The following is a 20,461-nucleotide window of genomic DNA, read 5'->3' as shown; positions in this document are numbered from 1 at the left end:
AACTTCCACACGGAAAGTGGAAGTGTGTCTTTCCACAGTTAAGGGCTGTCATAATGAGCTCACAAATGGTTTCCTTCCTGCATCTTTCTGGCTGTGCCTCTGCCTCAGACAGCTGCGGCATTTGTCCCTGGGACTCCGAAGACAATTTCCCCATTCTAACAAGACTTTGCTCTTGAGTAAAATAATTTTTCTTACTATGGCTTTAGATTTTTTTTTTTACATCTGTAATCAGTTTTCAACGAAAGCTGTTTTTATTTCCCCCCACATTCGGAAGTGATTTATATTAGGCATTAAAGACAAACATGGACATTTTTATTTTATTTTTTTATTTCCTTAAGCAAGCAAGCAAGAGAAATCCAACAATAACTTGGAGTAGATTTACAGTTAGTTCTTCCATCCTTTCTCTTGCCCTGGAGCCTGATGGGACTTGAGTGTCCTTGGAGGAATGGCAGAGGGAAATGCTAGGGGCCAATTGCTGATTTTATCATTCAAACACAAAATTTGTTACACTACTTTATCGGTCACAGGGAAAGCAATTATACTGTGGTTCAATTTTCCACTCAATGGCTGTACTGGGGATCAAAGTCAGTTTTATGATGGGAAAAAAATGTTTTGCTATTTTATTTGTTACTTAAAATAAAGAACTACCATTATTATAATGCTTTCTGAGGTTTTTCCTACCCCCAACCTCTACTCCTTCATGAGATACAGTGGATTATTTTGGCTTTCTCCCTCCCTTTGATTACATAATCAGTTTTCTTCCCATCCTCTAAAGTGTATTTCACTGTAGAAATGAAATTGGCACGGTTTAAGGCAACATGGCATTAAGACTCTAATCATAGGCACGAAGGGCAAAACCTGCCCTACGCTATATATTCTTTTCTAGACGGGTACTTTTCCAAAAGAATCAGGCATTGCAATGGTTTCTGTGTACATGCATGTATCGTTATGTGTTGTTCTGAGCTCATGTTTCCTGTCACTTGTCTTTCATTTGAGATAATTAGCATATCTTTCAGCTGTATTTATAACTCCTTTTTTTTGCTATAGAAAGTAAATAGTTAAGTGGGATTAGGTGTGGAGGAGCATTCATATGAAATTCTTATTAAAAATCATACATTTTAATTCAACAAAATAGGGTATTTTCTCTTTACAGTATTTTTCTCTTGTCTTTCTTTTTATTGAAGAAATTCAAGTAAGTAAAATTTAAACTATCAATACCAAAAGAACTTATAATTTTTCTAGAGATCTAACTTTAGGACTAGTTGATTACTAACCCTTTTTGTTTAAAAGTTCCACTTTTGGGGCTTCCCTGGTGGCGCAGTGGTTGGGAGTCTGCCTGCTAGTGCAGGGGACATGGGTTCGCGCCCTGGTCTGGGGGGATCCCACATGCCGCGGAGCGGCTGGGCCCGAGAGCCACAATTACTGAGCCTGCGCGTCTGGAGCCTGTGCTCCGCAACAGGATGGGCCACGATGGTGAGAGGCCCGTGCATCGCGATGAAGAGTGGCCCCTGCTTGCCGCAACTGGAGAAGGCCCTAGCACAGAAACGAAGACCCAACGTAGCAATCAATCAATCAATCAATAAAAAAAATAACTCTTAAAAAAAAAAATGTGAAAGTTTTACTAAAAAAAAAAAAAAAAAAAAAAAAAAGTTCCACTTTTAAACCCAGAAATCCAGTGATGGGAACCTCAGACAACTGTGCTATGGGGCTACAGTTTGGAGAGCTAAGTGAAAACTAATATTTTTATTGAATACTTGTTCACATTTGTTAAGAAAACAGAGACAAGTGACAGATATTTCCCTCTCTCAAACTATATCAAGTTCACCCTCACATTGCTAGTTGGTTTCAGCTTTTACAATTTGATTGCCATCATCTTTATTTTTTCTGGTCTCCTGCTAATTGCCTCCAGGCTCGAAGAGTCTTATAGCGCATCCCCTGAATCCAGGAGCAGAGAATTCTGGAATCTGCTGTAGGTGAATAATTGTGGCAGTAACTGAGTGATGGTCTGGCTACCACGGGACACTTTTGTCCTCACGTGGAGCTTGGGTGATGGCAGGGGAGGTGAGGGTGAGGCCCCATAAAGGTTTGCACGGGGAGGCAGGTGAGCTGGCCCTGAGGGGAGTAGCACCACAGGCTGGCTGGTGTCTGCCTTCCTCACTTCCTTTCTGCCCATCCTTGGTGCTGTCTGTCTGGGTTTTTGAGGCGGATTAGGGTGAGTGCCAACTTTGAAAGTAGGAGAGTCTCCCTCTCAGCGGTTTCCCTATAGATTTGCCCACTTTCATGAATTTAAAGTGCTTTCTATGTAATGGTGAGTTTTATGACTTGGGACAATAATCTGCACCTCAGAAAAACATGTGCACGTGAGAAAGACATTTCTGACAACCACAGCTTCTGTCTGTTGAGCGTTTATTATGTGCTAGGTTCTGTATGTACACTAGCCATCATGTCCTTGGAGCAATGCTGCAAGGCACAAATTATTACTCTCAGTTTTTAAGATGAGAAAGTTGAGACCCTAAAATCTATTTAAACTATGCTTTAAACTATTCCCCAAACTATCCTTAGAACATGTGCTTACTATATGGTAAAGAGTATACAGATAACAATATTAACCAGTCCAAATATAACAGTACTCCTCATTTAATCTTAAACATCATCTTCCAAAGCTTCAAGTTCATTTTTTTACCTTTATGTACACCAAATGCTCAAAGACCTCTAATTAATTTGACCTAAAATTTACGTTATTTTGGTAAGGCAGACTAATGCAAATTTAGCTTGTCCATAGAAGTATTACCGCATAGATAGTGTTCTGAAAATATCAACTATTATGTCTTAACAAATGTATTTAAAGCTGGCAATTACTTTGCTACTATTTTGATTTGTACTGGGATGAAATTACAGTTTTATTCTATTAAACAAAATGCAACTTTTTCAATGTAGTCACTGGCATAGTGACTAAGTACTGTTCATTAAAATATTATTTTTTTAACATATTTATTGGCATATAATTGCTTTACAGTGGTGTGTTAGTTTCTGCTTTATAACAAAGTGAATCAGCTATACATATACATATATCCCCATATCTCCTCCCTCTTGTGTCTCCCTCCCATCCTCCCTATCCCATCCCTCTAGGTGGTCAGAAAGCACCGAGCTGATCTCCCTGTGCTATGCAGCTGCTTCCCACTAGTTATCTATTTTACATTTGGTAGTGTATATATGTCCATGCCACTCTCTCACTCCGTCCCAGCTTACCCTTCCTCCTCCCTGTGTCCTCAAGTCCATTCTCTACATCTGCGTCTTTATTCCTGTCCTCCCCCTAGGTTCTTCAGAACCATTTTCTTTTTTTTTAGATTCCATATATATGTGTTAGCATTGGTATTTGTTTTTCTCTTTCTGACTTACTTCACTCTGTATGACAGACTCTAGGTCCATCCACCTCTCTACAAATAACTCACTTTCATTTCTTTTTATGGCTGAGTAATAGTCCATTGTATATATGTGCCACATCTTCTTTATCCATTCATCTGTTAATGGACACTTAGGTTGCTTCCATATCCTGGCTATCGTAAACAGAGCTGCAATGAACATTGTGGTACATGACACTTTTTTAATTATGGTTTTCTCAGGGTATATGCCCAGTATATGTTGGGTCGTATGGTAGTTCTATTTTTAGTTTTTTAAGGAACCACCATACTGTTCTCCATAGTGGCTGTATCAATTTACATTCCTACCAACAATGCAAGAGGGTTCCATTTTCTCCACACCCTCTCCAGCATTTATTGTTCGTAGATTTTTTGATGATGGCCATTCTGACCCATGTGATGTGATACCTCATTGTGGTTTTGATTTGCATTTCTCTAATGATTAGTGATGTTGAGCATCCTTTCATGTGTTTGTTGGCAATCTGTATATCTTCTTTGGAGAAATGTCTATTTAGGTCTTCTGCCCATTTTTGGATTGGGTTGTTTGTTTTTTTGATATTGAGCTGCATGAGCTGCTTGTAAATTTTGGAGATTAATCCTTTGTCAGTTGCTTCATTTGCAAATATTCTCTCCCATTCTGAGGGTGGTCTTTTCGTCTTGTTTATGGTTTCCTTTGCTGTGCAAAAGCTTTTAAGTTTCATTAGGTCCCATTTGTTTATTATTGTTTTTATTTCCATTTCTCTAGGAGGTGGGTCAAAAAGGATCTTGCTGTGATTTATGTCATAGAGTGTTCTGCCTATGTTTTCCTCTAAGAGTTTGATAGTGTCTGGCCTTACATTTAGGTCTTTAATAGATTTTTAGTTTATTTTTGTGTATGGTATTAGGGAGTGTTCTAATTTCATTCTTTTACAGGTAGCTGTCCAGTTTTCCCAGCACCACTTATTGAAGAGGCTGTCTTTTCTCCATTGTATATTCTTGCCTCCTTTCTCAAAAATAAGGTGACCATATGTGCGTGGGTTTATCTCTGGGCTTTCTATCCTGTTCCATTGATCTATATTTCTGTTTTTGTGCCAGTACGACACTGTGTTGATTACTGTAGCTTTGTAGTATAGTCTGAAGTCTGGGCACCTGATTCCTCCAGCTCTGTTTTTCTTTCTCAAGATTGCTTTGGCTATTTGGGATCATTTGTGTTTCCATACAAATTGTGCATTTTTTTGTTCTAGTTCTGTGAAAAATGCCATTGGTAGTTTGATAGGGATTGCACTGAATCTGTAGATTGCTTTGGGTAGTATAGTCATTTTCACAATGTTGATTCTTCAAATCCAAGAACATGGTATAAGTCTCCATCTGTTTGTATCATCTTTAATTTCTTTCATCAGTGTCACAAAGAAAGAAAACTACAGGCCAATATCACTGATGAACATAGATGCAAAAATCCTCAACAAAACACTAGCAAACAGAATCCAACAGCACATTAAAAGTATCATACACCATGATCAAGTGGGGTTTTTCCCAGGAATGCAAGGATTCTTCAATATATGCAAATCAATGTGATATACCATATTAACCAATTGAAGAATAAAAACCATATGATCATCTCAATAGATGCAGAAAAAGCTTTTGACAAAATTCAACACCCATTTATGATAAAAAACCCTCCAGAAAGTAGGCATAGAGGGAACTTACCTCAACATAATAAAGGCCATATATGACAAACCCACAGCAAACATCATCCTCAATGGTGAAAAACTGAAACCATTTCCTCTAAGATCAGGAACAAGACAAGGTTGTCCACTCTTACCACTATTATTCAACATAGTTTTGGAAGTTTTAGCCACAGCAATCAGAGAAGAAAAAGAAATAAAAGGAATCCAAATCGGAAAAGAAGAAGTAAAGCTGTCACTGTTTGCAGATGGTATGATACTATACATAGAGAATGCTAAAGATGCTATCAGAAAACTACTAAAGCTAATCAATGAATTTGGTAAAGTAGCAGGATACAAAATTAATGTACAGAAATCTCTTGCATTTGTATACACTAATGATGAAAAATCTGAAAGAGAAATTAAGGAAACACTCCCATTTACCACTGCAACAAGAAGAATCAAATACCTAGGAATAAACCTACCTAAGGAGACAAAAGACCTTTATGCAGAAAACTATAAAATATTATTTTGATTTAGATGCTTAGATGTCAAAATAACTAGACCAACTGTTTTTCCTTCCTATTATTTTAATGGACTTAATGCTGGGTCCTATTCATCTTGTGATAATCCAGTCAATCAATTAATAATTTACCTATAAATGGTCAGCTCAAGCCAGAGGCAAAAACCTGATTTTGGTTAGGACATTGAAAAAATTGGAAAAAGTATCTAAAATATCTAGCTTTTTAAAGCAGGATTATCTAGATGAAATATGGTGAACATAATCCTAACTATTGCCCTATGTTCCCAATGGGTTGTGTCTACATATTGATTAGTTGGCTGCCATGACACCAAATTCTTAATTTAGTGCAATATGAGATTGTAAATGAGGCTAGTTCTCTTTAGTGTGATGCTATGATGTATTTTAAATAACATTTTTAAACTTTCTTTGAATTGTGAACCAAATTTTTAAGTGGTCTTTTTAAGATGTTTCTTCCCATTTTATATAATTATACATTAACTCTGACATATAAAAGCTCCAATTCTAGTAAAAAACACGAAACTGAATACCTTGCCAACAATTTAATTACCCTCCCAATTAAAAAAAAACTAATATGCAAATATCCAAATTTAGAAAGTAATTGGGGGAGCTGGTAATGATTATATTTCTTTAGAATTTTTCACTTTACCTACAGGACAATCGATTTTTTAAAATTCCAAATTGTTCTTACTCATTTATTTTGGCACTTTACTGCATTTGCATTTTTATTATCTGCTCACCTGTTTTTATTCCTTACTGTGGAATGCCCTTCTGAAGGGCAAGATCCAGGACTTTCTTATTCTTTCTTACTCCAGTGTTTAACACATAAGGAACTAAAATACTGGTATTATAGTGAAGCAATTAACTAAATACAGTTTGAAACAAATTTTCAGAAATACATATACGTAAGTACATATAGCAGTTTTTTCTTTTTTCTTAACTCCTATACCTCTCAGATGCATTAAGATCTGTTTATAAATTAGCTCTCACCTTTCTGAAAAGTCTCTTTACTTCTTATAGAAAACACATAGGGTAATTTTTCATAAAGAAATACTATGGAGCTAAATTCTCCCCCTCTGAGAAAATGTTCATAGAATCACAGAAAGAATGAACTAAGTCAAACACTTTCCTCTACAGTTTTCAGAGCAAATACTTTTTTCTGTCCTTTTTCCTTCGGCAGCACAAAGAAGTAAATGAAAGTAAATAAATAAAATATTTTACTCCCATCCAATGCTTTAAGTCCTACAATCACAAACTTATATTTACAAACAGTAGATTTCAAATAGCAACATCGGTCAATAAGGCTGCCATTTCAAGCTTAAAAGCATAGCTGATGAGAGACATGATGATTGCTTAAAATAACCTAAGGGTATGAAAACTAAAGTGGAGAAAGAATTATTTAGGCATAGCTAAAGCATAATTAAAGAGAGATATAACTGGATGGAGAAACACTGTTTAAAAAAAAAAACGAAGAAGAATTTCAGAGAAAAAAAAATCATTATATAAAAAACCCTCAAACTTTCTTAACAGTCTATTGGGCTGTGGAAGTAGTTCTAATGGAAAGTAGCAGGAAAAAGCCAGGAGTGCTTAAAACTAGACCAAAAACTACCAAGGACGAAACAAGGATGAGGACAACCTTACACAGGCAAGAGGTGTATAAAAGCAATTAAATAAAGTCTCCTATTTTTAAGCATCTTATTTGAAGATATGAAATCCTATTGTTTCTTCTAAGTGGATTTTCCAAGAAAATATGCTAAGCAGAGCACCGATGAATAATTTCTAACAGCCCTTCAAGTAAAATCCTAATTTTCATCCACAAAGTTAAAAATTATTTACGTACACACACCTTCTAAAGTTGATATTCTATTTTATCTTAAACCATATATACTCTGTTTTAAATAACTAAGTAAGTAAAAGTCACGTTCTTTGGACATTTTTTCCCCAAATCTATTTCCCTCCATATATAACCCTACTTAGAACAACAGAAAAAGGAAGATCCAATGTTTTTCCTCCCCAGCTATAAAAGCGCCAAGATTCTTCAGCCTGACAAATTTAAATGAGTTGAAGGCATCTCCCACATCGGAATCTGTAGCACTGACTCATGGTCGGAGATAAATTTTTCAGTAAACCTGCACGTAGGGTAAGGAAGGGAAACCTCCCTGATTTTTCTTTCCTCCCTTTATCTCTTATTTCAATTGAGGGATAAATAAGCAAGAATATTCTCTCTTTTTCATCTGAATTTCCAAAAGACAGTACTTCAGATAAAACCAAGAAGATTCTAGATGATCCAGAAATTTCTGAATATAAGGAAACAATTGTTATTCTGCCATATGCCAACTAGGTTGGCTCCCTGATTGTAATGACATCCAGTTTATTTACAATGTGTATCATAGATAAACAGCAAACACTACATTTATATCTTCTTTTATATATGTGTGTATGTGTGTGTGTGTCACTGATCCATGAAACTGCTAGGTTAATACTGGGGCCATCTTCCTCCAAGGGTTCATTCCTCCTCTTGGTTTGAAAGATTAGGGGCTAGGGCTGTATTTGCCAATCTTTGATCCTCTGCTATTTGGGTTTTTACTACCCTTAATTCTTCTTAGTTTCATTATATATTTTACCCTTGGTCCGCTCCTTGCTGAACAATGGATTCCAAATGCAGTAAATAATTCAACATAAAGGTTGATGGTGTGTCTTGGGGAAAAATCAGCTTATTTGTTTGGACTGATCTGACAAATTCATGAATTCAGTAGAGTGTTTGAATAAATCAACTAATATTCAGTTGAAGCCATGATATGAAGGATGTATGTAAATCCAAACCTCAAGATTGTTGGGGTGGCATTTTAACTCCTTCTCAAAAGAATCCTAGGCTTGAAATTAAGTCTAAATTGGAAAATTTAATAATAAATCTTGCCAATTCAATTTACTCTCTATGTGACCTTGGGCAAGTTATTTGACCTTCCAGTCCTCGGTTTATTCATCTACAGGGTACACGTGTATGAGGAGAGTGTGCATTCAAATAGCAAAGGAGACCTAATAATATGTATTTTCCAAGAACTTTGTGAGCCCTGGATGAAATGTGTGGCTAGACACAGTATTTGCTCAAGGAACAATATTGTGCTGTATGTATATTAAGTCATTTGTCAATTTATGACACTAAGTACATACTTGGTTTCCTTAATTAATTAATTAATTAATTAATTTGGGAGAAGCACAATTCAGCTCATGAAAGACCATTTTTTAAATTGTTATCCTTCTTATCATCTTTACTCACATATTTCACAGCAGTCTTCTTTATGCATCATGTCTGTGAGCCAACAATCCACTGTAGGCACAAATGGAGCAATATATAAACTATAAAAACAACCCAAAACCTTATAATGATCAAACCAACAGGCTAGCCTACAGTGAGTAGCTAAGTGATAAACTAGTAGAGTATGTACGTCAAATTCTCGTTTTGATCTTGGGGACTTTGCTCATAAAGTTCCTTCCACCTAGATTGTCCTGCTCCCCACACTTTTAACATCTATCCTGAGTCCCTAAATATCCCTTCAGCCTTTATCATGTCACCAGAACCCACTGAGTTTTCATAGTTCATTGGTCTATGGCGGGCTTGAGTATATTGATTTGTAATGTTCTTCAGTTATTTTCTGTGTTTACATAGTTTACAGCAACAAGCTTTTCAGTGAGAGCCATCTTTTATTCCTCTAATGTACCTCCCACAGCACCTAGGAGTGTGCATCATGTATCATCAATTACTTACAAACTCTTATCAAACTGAATTGACTTGAAATGCGTCTTACTCTATTTTGTAAATATATTTCAAGCATAAGGGATCAAGTATTACATAGTGGTGCAGTAAAACTGACTACATATTTATAAAATCCCACCCCTGAGATTTTATGACAAGGAATTTATGAACTATATTACACAAATTATTCCATCTTATAATTTTGTCTATTAACCTCAAGGGGATGTTATCAGTTGTGGAAATTTTTTGACAGGCTGTCGTATTTCAATCCAAGTTATAACAGATTCTGACACTCCAAAAAATCTTGATTTAATGTGCCAGAAATAGACAGTGACTGTCACTGATGGTCTTGTTTGTTCTGAACTAAATTCATTCCTCAGGGTCATAGCATTACATCTCAGCAATGAGATTTCAACACTGGTTCTGACCCAGGTCAATGAATAAGATATCATGCACCCAGGCTTTACATAGAAATAATAAATGAATTGGGTTTTCTCCTTTGCTTGTCAGGTTCTTCTCCACCTCTACCTCCCAATAGTTTAAGGGAAAAACAACTGCAAAATTCTAGATAGAACTGGGAAGGAATAATTTCTTAATCAAAACCTAATTCTTGTAAGTCAGGCATAAGCTTAGGGTACAAAACAATAATAATAAAATTGTAAGCTGTGCTGTATGATTTTGGTTATATTGATATAAACTGAAGAGCAAGTAGTCACTTAGAGCATTTCAACTCAACTAAAGTGTACTTTATGTGGTAAGCAGAATAAGGGCCCCCAAAGATATCTATAACCTAATCCCCAGAACCTGTGAATTTGCAGACATAATTAATTGAAGGACCTTAAGATATCCTGGGTTATCCAGGTGGGCTCTGTGTAGTTACAAGAGGTGGAAGAGGGACGCAGAAGAATGATGTGAATCAAAGAGGGATGCAACTACAGAAGACTGGTCAGAAAGGTGCTATAGTGCTACCTTGAAAGATGGAGAAAGGAGGCCATGAATCAAGGAATGTAGGCAGTCTCTTTGAAGGCGGGAAAGGCAAGGAAAATGATTCTCCCATAGAGCCTCTAGCAAGTAAAGCAGCTCCACCTCCACCCTGATTTTAGCCAAGTGAGACCCATGTTGGACTGCAAAGATACGGAACTGTAAGATAATACATTTGTATTGCGTTAAGTAACTAATTTTGTGGTAATGTGTTATGACAGCAATAGAAAACTAATACATGACTCTACCTGCATATAATGTTATCTCTATGAAGGCATGACTTTTAATCCATTTGCTGCTCCTTTGCAAATCCGAGAATGGTGGTTGAACCATAGTACACACTTAGTACATGTCCTTTGAATAAAATATTGATGCAACCTTTTATATTTTACCAAAACAGTCCCAGTATATTACCTACCCTCACTCTCACAACAATCTAATTCCTTTTATTTAGGTATCATCAGCATCGCCTGAATTTTATAGTGAGGGAAATATTTAGTAATTTCTTCAACATTATCTAGCTGTCAAAAGGTATGGTCAGGGCTTGAGACAAAGTCATTTGACTTTCAATCCAGTGATCTTCTCACTACATGATTACCCAATTGCAGTTTCTAAAAGAAAGAAAATGGATTGGCCAATAGAAATTTCATTTTAGTTCAATCTGTGACAAGGAACGTGTCTCTAAAACAGGCTAACACTCTCTTTCTAATTCCATTTGACTTTCAAGATAATTCATATTAGGGATTAAATAACAACAGCACACCTTAAAAGAAATGTCTTGCCATTCTACTTAGAAAGCTCATCATTCAATGAGAAAAGGTGCCCCAGGTTCTTTGTCCAGTCATAGAGAGCACAAGCATTATCTATTGTGGTTGATCCTAGAACCAGGCAGAATAAGTAGAGGGAAAGCAGCCACAGCTCTGCTGAAGAGCTACCATAGAAGCCAGAAGTCCATACCAGAGGCAGACAGGCCCACTAGCCCAGAATCAGGCCTCCAGGTCACTTTGTGCTCAGGAATCCTATTTGGGTCTTCTTTGATTCCATCCGACATTAGTGGCTGTCGTAGTATACTGCAACATAACATATTGCCCTAAAACTGCCTGAATTAAAACAACAATAATCAGTTGGCATTTCTCATGGTTTCATAGGTCATGAATCAGAAAGGGCACAGTGGGGATGGCTTTTTTCTGCTCCACATCATCTGGGACATCAGCTGGAGAACTCAGGAGGCTGAGGGCTGTAGTCATCTGGAGGCTTGACTGGGGCTGGAATATCTGCTTCTAATGTGGCTCACTCATGCAGCTAGCAAGGCCATGCTGGACATTGGCAGAAGGCCTCCATTCTCTCCACATGGGCCTCTCCATGGGGTTGCTTAGTGTCTTCATGGGATGGCATCTGGCTTCTTCTAGAGTGAATGATCCAAGAGACCAAAGCAGAAGCTGCAAAGCATTTTATTACCTGAAGTCACACACCATCATTTCCACAGTATTCCATTGGTCACGTAAGTCAGCCCTAATTCCATGTAAAAGAGGACTGCACAAAGGCACGAATACCAAGAAGCAAAGATTATTAGGGATCATTTTGGAGGCTGGCTGTCACATTGACAGAATCAAAGCACTCTGCTCTCAGGAAACATCTTAACAAGTCCCAGAACCAACAATACTATCTGCTCTGCAAAACTAGAATGATCAAGATCACATGCCTTGTCAACCTTAGCTTTCATGCACACCATAGGAAGTACTTTCCCTCCTATGAGAATACAGAATATTAATTAGTCAAGATAGGCTAGAAAGGAAAAGTATTGATCAACTGTAACAAATAAAACTCCAGATTTCAGTGGCTTAATACAATAAAAAATGTTTTCTCCTTTTAATTAATATTGCATAGAGCAATGAAGGTCAGTGGTCCTGCTGGGAGTCTCATAAGTGATAAACCAGGGATCCATTTTCTGTCCACAACTACCATTTTCATTGGGGAAAGGGAAACAAGAGTGTGGAAGTACTGCCCAGGGTGATTTATAGTCAGACTTGAAAGGAGTGAACATCATTTTTACTGGAGCTCAGTTGCGTGGACCCAACATAACTGGAAGGAAAGTTGGGGAATATAGTCCTTCTCAGTGCCCAGGAGGAGGACATATGATTAGTGGGAATCTAGGCAGCCCACTGATATCTCTGTGCCACACTGAGCTATCTAAGGGGACCCACTACCTTGATATTGGAGATATCTTTTTAAAATATGCCTTAACTGAGGGAAGATTGCTGCCACGTCCTGCTTGTCACCTGCCATCCAAGGAGCGGAATGGAGTTCATTCTCCCCTGCAACGCACATGAGCTGGTCCACCACCGACTGAACGTCTCCATCACCAACACCAAGACCAGAGAAAACTACTTAGTCTCCAGCTTTCCCTCCAGGGGGGACCTCGTTAAGAAGTGGGTGGATGGAGGCTTCACCATCTGCCTTCCCATCCTGTCTATAGGCCAGACGGTGACCATCCCACCATTCAGTGGATGATTGTACATCTCCCTGCAGGACAAAAGGCAGCTGGATCTCTATGTTAATAGCGCCAACCAGGACATACTGTTCAGGGCAAACTGAGTGAGACTTAACCAAGCCCTTTCCCCATCAAGCAAGAGGATAATGGAATTATTGTATCAACATGGCTTTGATGATGCCATCAAGTTTTTACTTAAAGAAAGTTGGTTTGAATAGAATGTTTAAAACTTTATAATGCAAAACACATTTCAGACTGTTTTTGATGGAGTTTTCTAATGAAATCTTTTTTTTCAAAGCCTAAAAGAAATGTCTTAGCTGATCATATTAATTCTCTGTTTTCGAACTATTACTCAGGATAAAGACTAAGGTCCATAGCAAGGCATCCACAGCCCTGGACGTCTGGCCCTGACTACCTCTCCTACCACACTCCCAGCCATCACTACCCTCCCCTCTTCACTTCTGAACTCTTCTCTTGCTTGTGGCTCCGTTCACTGCTTTACACGAGCCTTCGTTCCAATGCTTTAACCTCTCTAAGCCTCAGTTTCAACATTTATCAAATGCAGAATAATAATATCCACCTCTGAAGATTAAGTGAGAAAATGTATAAAGCACAGCACCTGGAGCATAGGAGTAACTCAATAAATTCTGGTTGTTTAGTTAATTATTCTCCTTCCATTTTGCTATGCTGTCAAGCCAATGTGCTTGAGAATAATAATACACCACATTAATTATTATTATTTAATACAAATTTCCTATTATTTGCAGAGGAAGTTTGACAAAGTGATTGAAATCTTGGATTCAAGCTCAGTCATTTTTCTTGGATTTAATCCCACCTTTACCGCTTTCTTGCTTTGTGAGCTTGGGAAAGTTACTTAACATTTTTTGAATCACAGTTCCCAGACCTGTTAAGTCTGTTGAGTAAAGATAATAATTATACTCATTTCATAGCATTTTTGTGAGGAGCAATTGGGATAATAAATATGAAATACATTTTAGTTTCTGGTTCATAGTAAATGCTTAATAAATAATAGCTATTATTACTTTCACTACTACACTTAATGAATCCCTACCATGGGCCAAGTACTACTCTAGATATTTTATCATTAAAATAGTCTCCCGTCCCCCTGGGCCTCTCATAGTGTCCCATGCCAGAGCAAACTGGCCCTGAACCATTGCCTGGCCTCTGCCCGTAGGCTGCAGGCACTGAAGCAGGTTGCACAGTGTAAAAAAAAAAAAAAAAAAAAAAACAAAAAATAGTCTCTTTTGGGCTTCCCTGGTGGCGCAGTGGTTGAGAATCTGCCTGCCAATGCAGGGGACATGGGTTCGAGCCCTGGTCCGGGAAGATCCCACATGCCGCGGAGCAACGAAGCCCGTGAGCCACAACTACTGAGCCTGCGCGTCTGGAGCCTGTGATTCGCAACAAGAGAGGCCACAATAGTGAGAGGCCCGCGCACCGTGATGAAGAGTGGGCCCCACTCGCCGCAACTAGAGAAAGCCCTCACACAGAAACGAAGACCCAACACAGCTAAAAATAAATAAATAAATAAATAAATTTATTTAAAAAAAAAAAAAAGATAGTCTCTTTTTTAATGAAAAAAATGTGGAGTCACCAAAAGTTAATTAACTCTCCCAAGATCACACTGCTGTTACATTTAAGTGGAGTCATAAAGACAAGACAGTCTGACCCTGGCATCTGTGTACTTTCCATCATGTCACTATTTCTCCCAAATTCAATGCACATTTCTCCAAATGTATGTGTTCTCAATAAGGGTATCTAATCATAATAAAGGCACATGACTCTGCTATGACTTTAGCAGAACTGAAACCTTGCTTTCTACAATCAGAGTGAATGTAAAGTCTAGAATACAAACATACTTCACTGTAGTATGAGTTCCAAGGGACCCACCCTGACATATCCTTGGAGACATTGTCCATGGATGCCAGGCCAGCTTTTCAGCGCTCCCATAAAGAAGCCAAGGGGCATCATGGGCCCTTTCCAGTTTGGTTGGTATTAGAACTGCTTTAAAAAGTAATCCAAGTTCCCTCTAAACTTGTTATTCAAAGAAACTACACTTGCCCTGCCACGGGCTTTGTTTTGTCAGGACCTGTCCCCTGAAACATTTCAAGTGAGGTCTATGCGCTGCCAGGATCGTCATGTGCAAGTGTAACCATCAGTGGCTCCAGCCAGTAAATAATTTAAGGCATGTATTTAAGGCATGATGTATTCCTGAGTATTCATTTTATTTTGCTTTGTTTACTATGGTGTTTTGGCCTGAACTGGTCAAAATAGATGCTAAAATGTAAAACTCTTTAAAAGAGGAATCTTTGATATGCCCAAGGATTTATCATCCCAGTAATGACTGATGACTTCAGGGTATTAATCTGTTGGCAGAAGTAAATCGAGAAGTGAAAGGTTACCTACCCATCCTTCCCATCCAACTTTAAGTATAACTTCTTTCTTGAGGTCTTCTCTGGCAATTCCAAGTACACAGGGGCTATGTGTGGGTTAGCACTGCTCATTCTACACTTAGCTACAGAGTACCTTTGGATATTATTCATTCAATCAATATTTATTGAACACTGTCTATGCCAGACAATGTTCTAGACACCGAGGATACATCAATATGTAAGACAAAATCCCTCCCTTCCTGGAACTTACACTCTAAAAAAAAGAGGCAGACACTAAATATATAGGTATTTATAAACATCAGGAGAAAATTAAGAAGTATTCTGTTTTGAGTATCTGCTCTGTTTGGCTTCAATTATAGTCATTTTAACTTTCTAATTATTGTCATTTCAAGTGTATGTACCATGTGTCTTTGTGTCTTCACACAGGTAGTTCTCAGGAAATTATGCCAAATGGGGTTTGGGGGCATCCTTCTTTAAAGATAAGGAGTATGAACACACCTACCAATATTAATTATATTTCCATTGTAAAGAAATTAAGATATTCACATAAGAATTTTCTACATATGTAGACTAACTTTGAAGGTAAAAATAAAAATGAATTCATTAACTATGACTCTAAATTCCTATGCATAAATATGTTTTGTTTTTTATTTGTTAGGCACCTGAGGTAATAAAATCCTTGAATTCTGCGTTTGATAGCAGTCTTAATAAAAGTAAGATTACAGAAGCAGCAATAAAACCTATCATGCATGATTAAATATGGAGGGGCAAATTAATTTGGCACTGCTTTGACAGAAAATTTCCCTTTGTTGTGCTTATATACCTGTGTTTTGTACCAATGGCTTTTGTGATTCCCTAGTTTAATCATGCCTTTAAGGTGATGAGCTGCACGCGGATGATAGATGATCAAACTCTAGATGTTTATTCAGGAAATACACAGAGGTAGGAGCAGGCACAGAATCCTGTGCTGCCTGTGGCATTTACATGAAAAAGAAAGCCTAATATTTTGCAAAACATTGAATTGTTCTATGTTTGAGATATCTTCTAAGGACAAATTCTAATTTTGGTACTTCAATAGCAGAATATTTTATATATTTACAACTTAAAATTGAGATTGAAAAAGTAAAGTCTATTATGGGTTAAGGAAAATCCATAGCAATCTATACATTCCACAGTTTCCTCCAAAGTCTACCTTCTATTCCATGAATAGATTTTAAGGTGCATGGAACATTGGAGACAAAGAGATGGCAGTCTGCTATGAGAGAGTAGGAAATCCAGAATAAGAGGAAATGTTAACATCTCTTTTACTGAGATGATTAGGAGTCTGTGCTTATAAATGGCATGAAATGTGCTGTTAAATCACTTTTGGAGGGACTTCCCTGGTGGCGCAGTGGTTAAGAATCCTCCTGCCAATGCAGGGGACATGGGTTCGATCCCTAGTCTGGAAAGATCCCACATGCCACGGAGCAACTAAGCCCATGTGCCACAACTACTGAGCCTGTGCTCTAGAGCCCGTGAGCCACAACTACTGAGCCCGTGTGCCACAACTACTGAAGCCCGCGCACCTAGAGCCCGTGCTCCACAACAAGAGAAGCCACTGCAATGAGAAGCCTGCACGCTGCAACGAAGAGTAGCCTCTGCTCACCGCAACTGGAGAACACCTACGTGCAGCAATGAAGACCCAACGAAGCCAAAAATAAATAAATAAAAAATAAATTAATTTTTAAAAATCACTTTTGGAATACAATAATTTTACAAGTTTATATGCATGATGACATAATTATGATAAAATGTAATTAATGAGAGGAGAACACAAATTTGTTTTTATGTAATATATAAGGCAGTTACCTAAAGATGAGTTGGTAGAACTACTAGTTACCTGCTTCAATGTTTGGCAGTTATGCTGTGTTCTACTGTAAAATAAACAATGTCCATATAGACTTTTGTCTTATCCAAGTGTGGTCTTTCTAGTTCCTTTCTTATATACATTGATCAAAGAAACCTTAGTCAATGTCAGCTCTCAGAAAATACAAGATGCTATCTAGGTTCTAGCCCAATTTGTGGGAAAATGACAAATAACTTTTTTGTGTGTTTATATCTGCGATAATACTTTAACTTCACTTTGATTTACTTTCATTTGGATTGTTTCAATGCTGCAGGATTTCCCTGGATTTCATGAAAAATGAAAGTGGATTACTTTTTAAAGTAGTTCTAAAACCAACCAAGCTGAAAAGGGCCGTGATGCCCCTTGGCTTCTTTATAGAAGGGCTGGAAAGCTGGCCTGGCCTCCATGGACAGTGTCTCCAGGGATATGTCAGGGTGGGTCCCTTGGAAACAAGTAAAATTCATACATTCATTATTTGTGCTTTCATTCATTCCTATATTCATCCAACAGACAATAAGGGAGCATGAAATATAGTCCAGGAATTCTGGCAGATGCAAAGATGAATCATCCACACATGCATAATCTAATGAGAGCCGGGAGAAGCAAAAACTACAATTAAGTATAAAATAATGCGGAAACCATTAAGTACCTTAAAAGTTGAACGTGCCTTGGCAAGGACCAATGCCTGTTCTCACTACCATTAATGCTAAGCTTGCCTGGAGGATAAAGAGCTTTTGTCCAGCAAGAACCCAAAGGTAAATGAGAACATTCAAAGGCAGGGAGGGAGGTAAAAGAACAGATAAACAAAGGGAAGAAGGAGGAAAGTATTAAGCATGTGAATATATGAGAGGGGAGAACTTATAGTACAAGGCAACAGGAGAATAGCACAAAAAGTTCACAGGATGAAAATGAAGACTGCAAAAGTAGGTTATCAGAAAGAGAAGGTACTGGAATCCACTACATTCATAATAGGCTTTTCCCATGAGACTTCAATTAACTTATGCCAACTCAAGATGATTTATAAGAGTTAGGGCAACTAGTAGATGGAGGGGTTTCTGGATCTAGCATGAGTTTAAATAAAAAGAATAAATTATTAAAGTTTACATTATCATAATTACCAAAGAATAAAAGAAATATTAAAGTTATTCACAGGAAACCATCTTAAAGGTGGTGAGATGATATATAATATTTGCTAGTGGAAAAACAAAGCTATCCCTATAAATTGAGTTTTTCTCCATTTCCTCCTCCTTTCTCCCTTCTCTGTTTCTCTCTCCTAAACTTCAGTCACCTGATAAACTCATGAACACCTCTGAGTACTTCAATACTTTCTCTTGGAAGCATCTCATCCAGTAAAAGACAAACGTCTCATTGTTATTTTCTTTTAAAGATAAATTCTTGAGACACAAATAAAACTGTATTGAGGTAATTCTCGACATGACCAGGAGCCAAAGCTTCACTCCATTAGGGCACTAAGCTTGGCTCACAGTGGGTCCCGTAGGATGGAGGTCCTGAGCCCTTTTGGACAGTGTCCAGCAGGGTCTTTGTGCCTCATACTTGTAACTCGCTTGGCAGTTAAAATGCATTCAGATCCTCTCTACACTCCCTACGGCCCAAGTTTATTCAACGTTCCTAAACTCAGATCTTGTGGCATTTGGGGAATTTTAAAATAGAAGAGCTTTGAGCGTTTGTGTGTATGTGTGTGTCCTCCTGTGTAATGCTGTGGTCAAACAAACTATGTGGAAGGCATATGAGACAACACACTTAGCAAAAAAAATCACTGGATTTCTCAGCATGCGTATGGATACATATGGCATAGGTTCTTAAGTGTGTGCTTTTTGGATGAGATTTTTTTTCCTGGCCTTTTGTTTCTTTCTGAAAACTCATTCTCAAGCTCTTATGGACTCCCATTCTAGAACAGAATGCAATCCTAACGGAGATTATAATTAATGTTGGATACAGCAATAAACATTATTCCACTGAGACCCTATGTGTAGCCTATTCACGAAGAAGGAAAGAGATGAGTTTTATTCTCATGTCATATTTAAAAATACAGATAGTCTCATGCTAGACCAAATAAGCAAGCAGACATTTTGCAGCTTTAATTTTAACCCCTAGCATGGGAGATGGAAGGGGAGAGCACTGAGCCTATAGTGCTTGGCAAATAGTAGAGAATAAATGAATGAATGAGACTTATGTTTATCTTCTGGCTTTTGACAGTTGAGCTCTTCAAGCATATTATCAGGATCCTACTTCCACTGCTTTAATGCAGTCTTAAATGGGCAAAATACAGTGGTCCTTCTCTTCTGAAGAATAAGACCACCAGTCCTCACCTTCAATCCCAAGATAGTCATCCAGTCAGCTAACACACTTAATGAATGCCTGCTCTGTGCCAGGCACTGTTTAGAAAATGCAGAGCTGAATAAGATATTGCAAGTCTCTGCTCTTAGAGCGTCTGTGAGATAGTGGGGGACAGAAGGTGGTAAACAGTGGGTTGTATACCACATATGTCAAACATTCAACAAGACAAACCAATACTCAACATCATTTGTTATTCGGGAAAGGAAGATTACAACAACAGAGATGCCACTGTATATATTAGAATAGATAAATCTCTTTTAAATGACAATACCAATTGCTGGTGAGAATACGGAGCAACAGGAACTCTCATTCACTGCTGGTAGTGATGCAAAATGGTACAGTCCCTGGAGTTGGCAGTTTCTTAAGGAGCTAACTAGTCTTATCCAGCAACTGCACTTCTAGATATTTATTCCAACTGGTGTCAGACTGTAGGTCTATACAAAACCTAAGTGTGAATCTTTATAACAGTTTATCAAAATCACCAAAATCTGGAAGCAACTGAGATGTCCTCCAACAGGTGAAGGGTAAGCAAACTGTGGTACATCCACACAACACAATATTCAGTGAGAAAAAGAGTGAGCTAACGTGCCATGCAAAAACAGAGATTTATTTCACTAATTGTATATCACGAAGTGAAAGAAGCCAGTATGAAAAAACTACATTCTGAATGATTTTATTTACATGACGTTCTGGAAGAGGCAAAACCATAGAGATGGTAAACAGATCAATGACTGTAAATCTAAAGTTATTCTTAAATAAAAAGTTTAATTAAAAAAAAAGATAACCTGTAGAGGAGGAAAGATTTGGGGAAAAGATAATAATTCCTTTTTAGACATGTTATATTTGAGGTGTCTATGAAAGGTCTAGATGGAGATATGCATTTATTCACTTATTCAACATATACTCATTGAATATCTACTATGTACTAGACACTGTTCTATGCATTATACAAAACAAATCTCTGTTTTCATCAAACTT

General features: G+C 37.7%; 1 non-coding gene and 1 pseudogene across 1 annotated transcript; both read left to right on the top strand.

Annotated features, from left to right (window-relative positions):
• Positions 1 to 10,334: 10,334 nt before the first annotated feature.
• LOC130709125 (patatin-like phospholipase domain-containing protein 4) lies at positions 10,335 to 13,047 on the top strand (annotated as a pseudogene).
• Positions 13,048 to 13,923: 876 nt separating this feature from the next.
• On the top strand, positions 13,924 to 14,054 carry LOC114235506 (small nucleolar RNA SNORA42/SNORA80 family). Its single transcript, XR_003621664.1, has one exon. It is a non-coding gene; the product is annotated as a small nucleolar RNA SNORA42/SNORA80 family (small nucleolar RNA).
• Positions 14,055 to 20,461: the final 6,407 nt, after the last annotated feature.

Source organism: Balaenoptera acutorostrata, chromosome 10 (genome assembly GCF_949987535.1).
Source record: "Balaenoptera acutorostrata chromosome 10, mBalAcu1.1, whole genome shotgun sequence".
In the NCBI taxonomy this organism is placed as follows: Eukaryota; Metazoa; Chordata; class Mammalia; order Artiodactyla; family Balaenopteridae; genus Balaenoptera; species Balaenoptera acutorostrata.
This window is presented reverse-complemented; position numbering and strand designations above follow the sequence as displayed.